Below are 7,979 nucleotides of genomic sequence, written 5' to 3'. Positions count from 1 at the left end.
ATTACATATGTATATATATATATATATATTATTACTATTTACAAATATTTAAATTTCAGTTATTGTTCTTAAAACATATAACAGTAATTATAAAATATTTGGAAAACAGTGATATCCACTACTTACGATGTTTTGAAGTTCTTTTTTTGCACTCGTGAGTCGTACTCGCTAACCCTCGTCGTGAGCCTTATCGAAATTCACATGTCGATGTTGAAAAAAATAAATTTTGTAGACTTCATATATGCATTTTTAAATTCCAAAAAACTATGCTGTATTTGGGTCTAAAAAATATAATTTCTGTTTGGAAATTAGCATTGATCATAATACTTCATACTCTCCAACAATACAAGAGCTTTTCTCTCTTAAATAACTTAGAAAAACTAACAGAATTACGTATAGAAAATGTAGAGCTTTTGATTGGTTATAAACTTATAGGTATAAAAAAGCAGGCTAGATAAACAAGTCTTATCAAATGATGAAGTGGTGGGCGGAGCCAATATAGTGGATTTGATAAATATTATGTCTCAGCAAATATAAAAGGTAGGAGGTTCTTATTTTATATTCTATCTTGCAAATCGAAAATTTGAGTTTATAATTCGTATGAAACTCCAGACATTGCATTGTGGGCGTCATAAAATGTAATCTGACCAAACCCAGAAGATGGCATACCAGTGTGACACACGAAAATAGATATTTAGTTGTTGTTTTTTACATTTACTTTCAAATTACGAAATGAATTAATGTATAATACTAAAATTTGAATTAAAATCCACAATACCAAGTTTCATGACATACATTCATAATAGTATTTCAATAAAATTTTGAATACAAATCTACAAACGTGATGACATGCCCTTTGACCCCTAGCTACCCGTAACGATAGGGATAATATAACAACGGTATTTTAAATGCACGATTTTGAAGTCCACGAAATCAATCCAACAAATGACATTCTATAACAACCAAACTACAACATCTATTGAAACAGTGAAATTTGGATCACGCCGTGTCTCTTTAGTAACTGAAGAAAAAACATGACAAGAGTTTAAAAGATGAAAATTTTGCCTAGAATTGACAGCCAAAATCTAAATATTTACTGGGAAAGTTGTTTTACAGATTGGATATAACAACAAAAATTAGCTTATTTTTTTCCACCTTGAGTCCTATATAGGCCAAATTGTGTAGTTTTGCTCACTTGGAAAGGTTGTTTTTCCCACTTTACATTGGCTTTTTAATGTACGAGCCATTTTTAACTTCAATCTAGTAAGCTGTTCATCATTAGAGATGTGAAAAATATTAAAAGTTGACTAACTAACATTATGAAGCGCTGACTGGAGTATCTTAACATATTATACTACGAAGAAAACAACCATAAAATCCTGAATGAGATATTTTTTCGTTCAATGTTTCGTTTGTACAGCTTTTTTCGGGAGAGAGCTTCTACTAAAACTGATAAGCTCTCATGATACCTTATCATACTCATTCTCTTGCACAGGACCTTCTAACAGAAGATGACAATGATGTTGTAACCATAGTTTTTGGACAGCATTATGTGTATATATACAGAAAAGTGACATGTATACATTCCAGAAACGAATCTACAGTATTAACAAACAACAGTCATTTATTAGATCAACCAGAATGTCGCTCTCAAAGTAGTTGTTCAAACTAAACGTTGAACATAATACTGAAAAAAAAGTTATAGATTTTATGGTTGTTTTCTTCGTAATATTAACCCTCATTAGTATACCTGAGGTCCACATAACTTTATCAGTTGTATATCTTTTCACATAATCATTATAAATTTATATCAATTCATGTAATTGTCAAGCAGAAACCCTGTGACACTATTGTTTTCGAAACAAGCAGACGAAGTTCGTAGCTATAATCTAATATTTATCTGTGGTCCACGCGGACTCCATACTATCACTGACCATCACTATACATCCAGTTCACCCTACAGCATACAAAACGAATTTCTAAACGTTTATTTCCCTATATAGGCTGTTATAGAGGATAATCCATCAAAGAAGTATAGTATCATCTGGTCTGTTTGTTTATAACATCATTGTGATAAACATATATGCACATCTCATTCCTCAACAAGTGTTCTCTGTGATAACTGCTTATAATGCCCTATTTCATAAAAAACCTTGTTTGATAATTGTTGTAAATAACCAGCTTACTGGATTTTATAAGGATACATTTGGCTATTTTATCATAAAAGTTAATGTTTAGTATAGTGTCAGTTTTTTGTTCTTTTTTTTTGTCCTATATCATATAGCTTATTTACACTATTTTGTGATGAAAATGTACAATATGCACAAGTTAGGTAAATCCTTGACGTGCTTTCGAACTCCGATTTCAAGTGGCACAAATGGACGAGAATGGTGGCCAACTTCCTCTGGACGGGATGTTAATCCATCGCAGATTAGCCCCCCACCTATGCAAAAGATAACAACTGAACAAATGTGGTATAAATTTTTTTAAAACTCAACTATTTACAACAGCTACTGCAGTAACGATACGCGGGTTATTCTGTAAAATATTTGTATTTTTCAATATATGGGAAAGTCTAATATGAAGTTAGTTTGCTTTTGGGTTACTAAGTTAGCATGCCAAGTTTGGTCTGAATCGGTCAATTCATTTAGGAGGAGATGCGTCCACAGACAGACAAAGTTTTCCTTGAAATTGGATACTTACCGCACTGATATGGCTCAATATGTATAGCGCATGTGTGAAGAACGCCCGCACCATGATTTTTATACTCAACTCTGCTAAACGAAGCGAGGCATAGCTCGATAACGAAATTCGATGAGTGGGCAAAACTCCCATCTTATAAACCCTTGTCCTCTTTTTAATTTTACAAGTAGACGAGTTACATTTTAAATCTTAACATAAAAAATAAAACAATCTTACTCCAAATGAACTAATAGCGCTGAAAAATCGGAAAAAATTGCAAACCCCTTAGCGTTTATTCATCAAATAAGGGCAAAGGATTTGCCGTCATGGCTACAGCAAAATGATATAACCTTACCAACTACACCTACACAGGTTAGACCCACTACATAACAACCCTATGCTACGAAACACAAAAGATCAAATAAAATAATTGGGATCTTACTCGGTTATCACAACATATATTAAAGTAACTGAAACCCCTGTGGTAACTTGGAAAGCACATTTGAACAACACTGAAACATTCTGCAAGGGGAGTCGAGTGGTGGCAAGCGTCACCCCTGAAATTTCTCTGCCTCCCTTAAAATTTACACTAAGAAGTTGATTAAAAGCTACATCTCCCAGAATGTTATCTTCCACAGGTTGCTATCCACTCAACTTTAAAAACAAAAAGTCTTCACCCTTCTGTCTGCCACCCCTTCACCTCCCCACTTTTAGAATCCTGGAGTCGGCACTGACCTTCTGTCCAGGTTAGAAAGACGAAATATGGTATTATGGATCTGATTTATTTTTCTTCCTCGTAGATATCGTGGCATTATAACCAATTCTAATAGAATAAATTATCAATAGTTTCTGATTTTATCTCAGTTCGTGAAAGTCAATTTAATACTTTTGGGTTAAATACAAACAATAAAAAAACTTTGCTAACATTAACATTTAAGTACGAATAATTGTGTTTCCAAAGAAAAAATCTTTAAAGTCAACACAGACAGTAGTAGTTATCTTTGCAGTCTTTTTTTTTGTTAGAAAAATTTTTGAGTCTACAGGACACTTTGAATCATTGACTTACAAAACCAGCTTGAAGCCTGAAATCTCACTAAGATACATAGATGATGATGCTGTTTCACATAACTGTAGATTTGAAAACTTAAAGAATTCACGAGTTCCTAACTAGTATCCACTCTTACAAAAAACTTACTATCAGTTAGACTTACGATGACCACAAAATCACCTTAAGCCTGAATTGACAAGGATAACCACATCACTAACAAAATCTAGTGACGAAGCCTCAATAATTAGAAAATTAAAATGAAATGCTCGAAACTCAAGCAATGGTGAATCTAAAACGGAAGTATCTCATATCAGTTCTTAAAATATTAAAAAAAAAATCCAAAAAAAGGTAAAAAAACATTGCTGTAAAAGTTGTTCAAAAACTTTGAAACAATCAGTAAATATTCCTATAACATGTTCAAATGAAGTGTGTAAACCAAGCTGTTGCTGGCGAATTATGAATCATTTCTAACGATGTTTACGAAACAGTACGTATTCTGGTGAAACGTGTCGAAAATCACACACACATTGTACCGTACGTCATATCCAAATTTAAACCTGAATAAAAGTTCTCCAGCCGAAAGTTTCCGTGATCAGCATGGTTAATTTTTATCATAACTAGCATCGATAAAACTAACGAATAATACACTTCAACTTAATCCAGTTCACAAAGAAACAGTTGTTATTCAAACAATTTGATAATATAAATAGCAACTACGCATATCTGTCGTATCCCAAACGGTCTGAAGAGCCCTGGTATTAAGAAAAGATCTCGCCGACACTGGATATAGCAGATATGGTGTGGTTGACATATTATAAACTTTTCTATTTTGTTCACTTTCTTTTTTCAGTTTAAACACTTTCAGGAAAGAGACTTTCCTTTCCGGAAACGTAAAGACAATGGTTTCCCAACTCCAGCCCAAATTCATTGGAGCAAAGGATGTTTTTTTAACTACAAGTCTAGATTTTTTGTATTTACTCTGATCCTGGTTTTATTTCATTTATGTTATTATATTTCAATAAGTTTTCTTATTTATAGTCAAAATTCAATTCGAATGAATAAACTGCTGTTTAATTAACCTATAAAAACTGCTTAAAATCACAAAAAGTACCTTTTTTTTTCTCGTAATTCTACTTTTATATTAGTTTCATTTGAGAACGAGTAATTAAACAGAGTATTAGGTTTACTGTATGTTCTAAATTGCAATTGCTGTATTAAACTAAAATACAAAAACTAAAAAAATATTATTTCTTAGGTTTAATATTAGTAAAATAAAAAAAAGGAATTATCATTAGAATTAGAACAGAGGTTTAGCATAATTATCGCCATCTACCGAGCAGTCTCGGTGGTGATGAAATAACAATAAGAGTTATCTACAAAATACCTTTGAACCAACATAATATACAAGTACCGATTCCAAAACGCTACATGTTGTCCACACACAAGCTTAATACTTTCATACTGTTCCTTGTTTTAACTTTAAATTTTGAGGTAATAAAAATAAAAATTCAATTATTTGCTGAATTAATCTAAAAGTCTATTAAAATTAGGGTAGTTATTGTTTTGTTTTAGTACACAGCTACACAATGGGCTAACTTCATTCTATCTACTATGGGAAATCAAACTCTGGATTTCAGCATTTTAAATCTGGAAACTTACCATGGCCCAATCAAAATTAAAAGTTTGTACAGTTGAAACTCACAAAGATAAGCATAATCAAATAACCACAAGCTATTTAAATATAAGCTAAATGTTTATTTACACACAACACTGCTATCAAAAAATTATTACAACTCTCCAGGAAACAATGGTTGACAAATATAGCTCATAAAGGTCAGAATTTCAATAACATTTAGTGAGTACTTCTGCTTGCAGTGAAAGCGGAACATTAACAGATGAACAGTAATAAGATTATGGGTGGCTGTTTCTGTTAAGATATTGAAAAAACTAACTATTTTGCTATGTCTGTGGTGTAGAAAGCTTTGGAGGCTGTGCCCACAACTTTTCAATATATCCCAGTGAAATGCATCAAAATTAGGAAAATTACTCTCAGGAAAATGCATAAGATTGAATACAGAACCCAAGAGCTTCCAGGGCTTACCCATGCCATAATAGGTGCACTGTGGTTCACATTCTCTTGTTTTACTTGGTCAAATAAACGTTGCCCCCTTCCCCACACTTTTAATTTTCTTCCTACACCTCTGTATGCGTCTGGGACATAAAAATATGTACATTACAGTAAAGCTTTCTAAGTATTGTCACATTAGTTATGTAACCCAAAGAAACTAATCTACTGGAAACTACAATCCAACAAACTAATTATTGGACAGCAACCATAGAAACTTCTAGAGAATTAAAAGCAAGAAATTCCATCATTATGGTTGTATATTTGTAGAGGTTACCTATATAAATCAGTGTAATTTTAAAATATTTATTTCCTATCATCAAATTTAAAAATGTAGCCTGTGATACCATCATAACAGTTTCAGTAAAAACATGCTGATATGTATAAAACTGATGTTTTTAGCTATGTCTGAATATTGAAATATATGGAAAATTCTTCCATTTTATTATTTGCATGTTATGTGATGTACAAAGTAAATTTGTACGTACTTTCCCAACATCTTATTAATTAAGGTCTAAAAAAACCTGTATGTTAATATACATACAAACAGTTATCTTAGAGGAATTAAAAACACAGCAAAGCATGAATGCATATTTTCAAATTTAAAACCAGTAAAGATTATATCTTATTTTCTGTGTAATGTTAGTAAGAATAATCTAATTCATTTTTAAATCTTGATGTTTAAATATTTTAGTATTTTAAAAACAGTAACTAAATGTAAGGTGTAAAAAAAATTACTTTATTTATATAAGAAGTTTTTTTGGTATCTTAATGTGTATTTTAGTTGATATGTCACTTTTCTGGGGTCCAAGCAGACCCCATCATAAAAATTTAATTTAAAAATAGTTAAATAATAATAAACTATTACTTTGGAAACAAAAAACATTAACACTCAAAATATTTTCCTTTATTAATCAATAAATTAACATTGAATATTACAACTTGTTTCTTTTTTTACCACCTAAACTACGAGTAACAATTTAACACAAACTAGCCAAATACTGAAACTACTGAGAACAACAAACATGTATGTGCTTCTATCTGTCGGCACTGATGTTTACAAAATATTTGGGATCCGTGAAGACCCTGAAAGACTAACGCAGGGTTAAACTTTTTTAACAAGCCAATCACATTGTTAAAAAATAAAATTGTTTTGACAAGTGCTTAGTCTGCCTTTTCCAAATATTGCATCTTCTTATCCTATTGCCTTCAGAATATAGCATAAAGAAATCAAAGACCTTTATCCTATCAATCCACTACGTAATATTGTAAACTTCCAGATGATTACCACTTACCCTTTATTTCTGAAGAGGCAACAAGTTAAGAAATTTTAACTTATCCATGTACGTTAACCCTGCCATTTCCATAAACACCCTAGTAGTTATCCTCTGAACCCTTTTCAATTTTGTTATAGTTAACTCTAGTCATTATCAAACTATAAAAGCAAATTACCTTATAATAATCTAAATTTTGTAATTATGAATGTAACAATTTAGTCACACTGTCAGCTATATTATCATTCACATCATTTATTGACAATTATTTTGCTTACCTCAAAGTTAGTATTTAAAAAAAGAAACCCTCATATTACTTTTTATTACAAGTTTCATCATACTATACATGATAAGTATACTCACGCAACTTCCATGACCTTTTGATTGTTAATGTCATGCCTAAGACTTTCTTCACTTCATAAAAATTTGAATCTACGAATTATTTACAGATTTCTGCAAAACAAAAATGTTTAACTAATATAAAGCTTAAAAAAAATACAAATGTACATCAAAGTATTCAAATATTAAATTAACTGTCTTGGATTTTTTAAAGTAAGAAGTCAATCACAGAAAAATGATTGAGGTTAAAAAATTATAAAAAGGGAAACAAGGACTATATACACATTGCGATACTTGAATGTTGTTCTTTGGCTTAACTAATGCATTTAAAACATTAAAATATTCGTTACATATTGAAAAATATGCAATAAAAAAGTAATTTTTGCTCAACTGAATAATAAGTTTAAACTCTCTTTTGATAAAAATGCAAAGTAAATAGCAATAGCAGATTAAACATCCTGCTCAAAATTACAAACACAAGGTTACAATTTCAAAATTATTTTATCCTTTT

General features: G+C 31.0%; 1 protein-coding gene across 1 annotated transcript in view; it reads right to left on the bottom strand.

Moving 5' to 3' along the window:
• The window catches only part of LOC106467556 (katanin p80 WD40 repeat-containing subunit B1-like), a gene marked incomplete at its 3' end in the record, with an annotated part of 48,645 nt that extends 41,143 nt beyond the window's left edge, over window positions 1-7,502 (bottom strand). The window contains exon 1 of the mRNA XM_022395758.1: window positions 7,493-7,502. The remainder of the gene's footprint in view (window positions 1-7,492) is intronic.
• Between the last annotated feature and the right edge of the window lie 477 nt (window positions 7,503-7,979).

This window comes from Limulus polyphemus, unplaced genomic scaffold (genome assembly GCF_000517525.1).
Source record: "Limulus polyphemus unplaced genomic scaffold, Limulus_polyphemus-2.1.2 Scaffold2660, whole genome shotgun sequence".
NCBI classification, from domain to species: Eukaryota; Metazoa; Arthropoda; class Merostomata; order Xiphosura; family Limulidae; genus Limulus; species Limulus polyphemus.
Note: the sequence above shows the minus strand (reverse complement) of the source record. Positions and strands in the feature narration are given on the sequence as shown.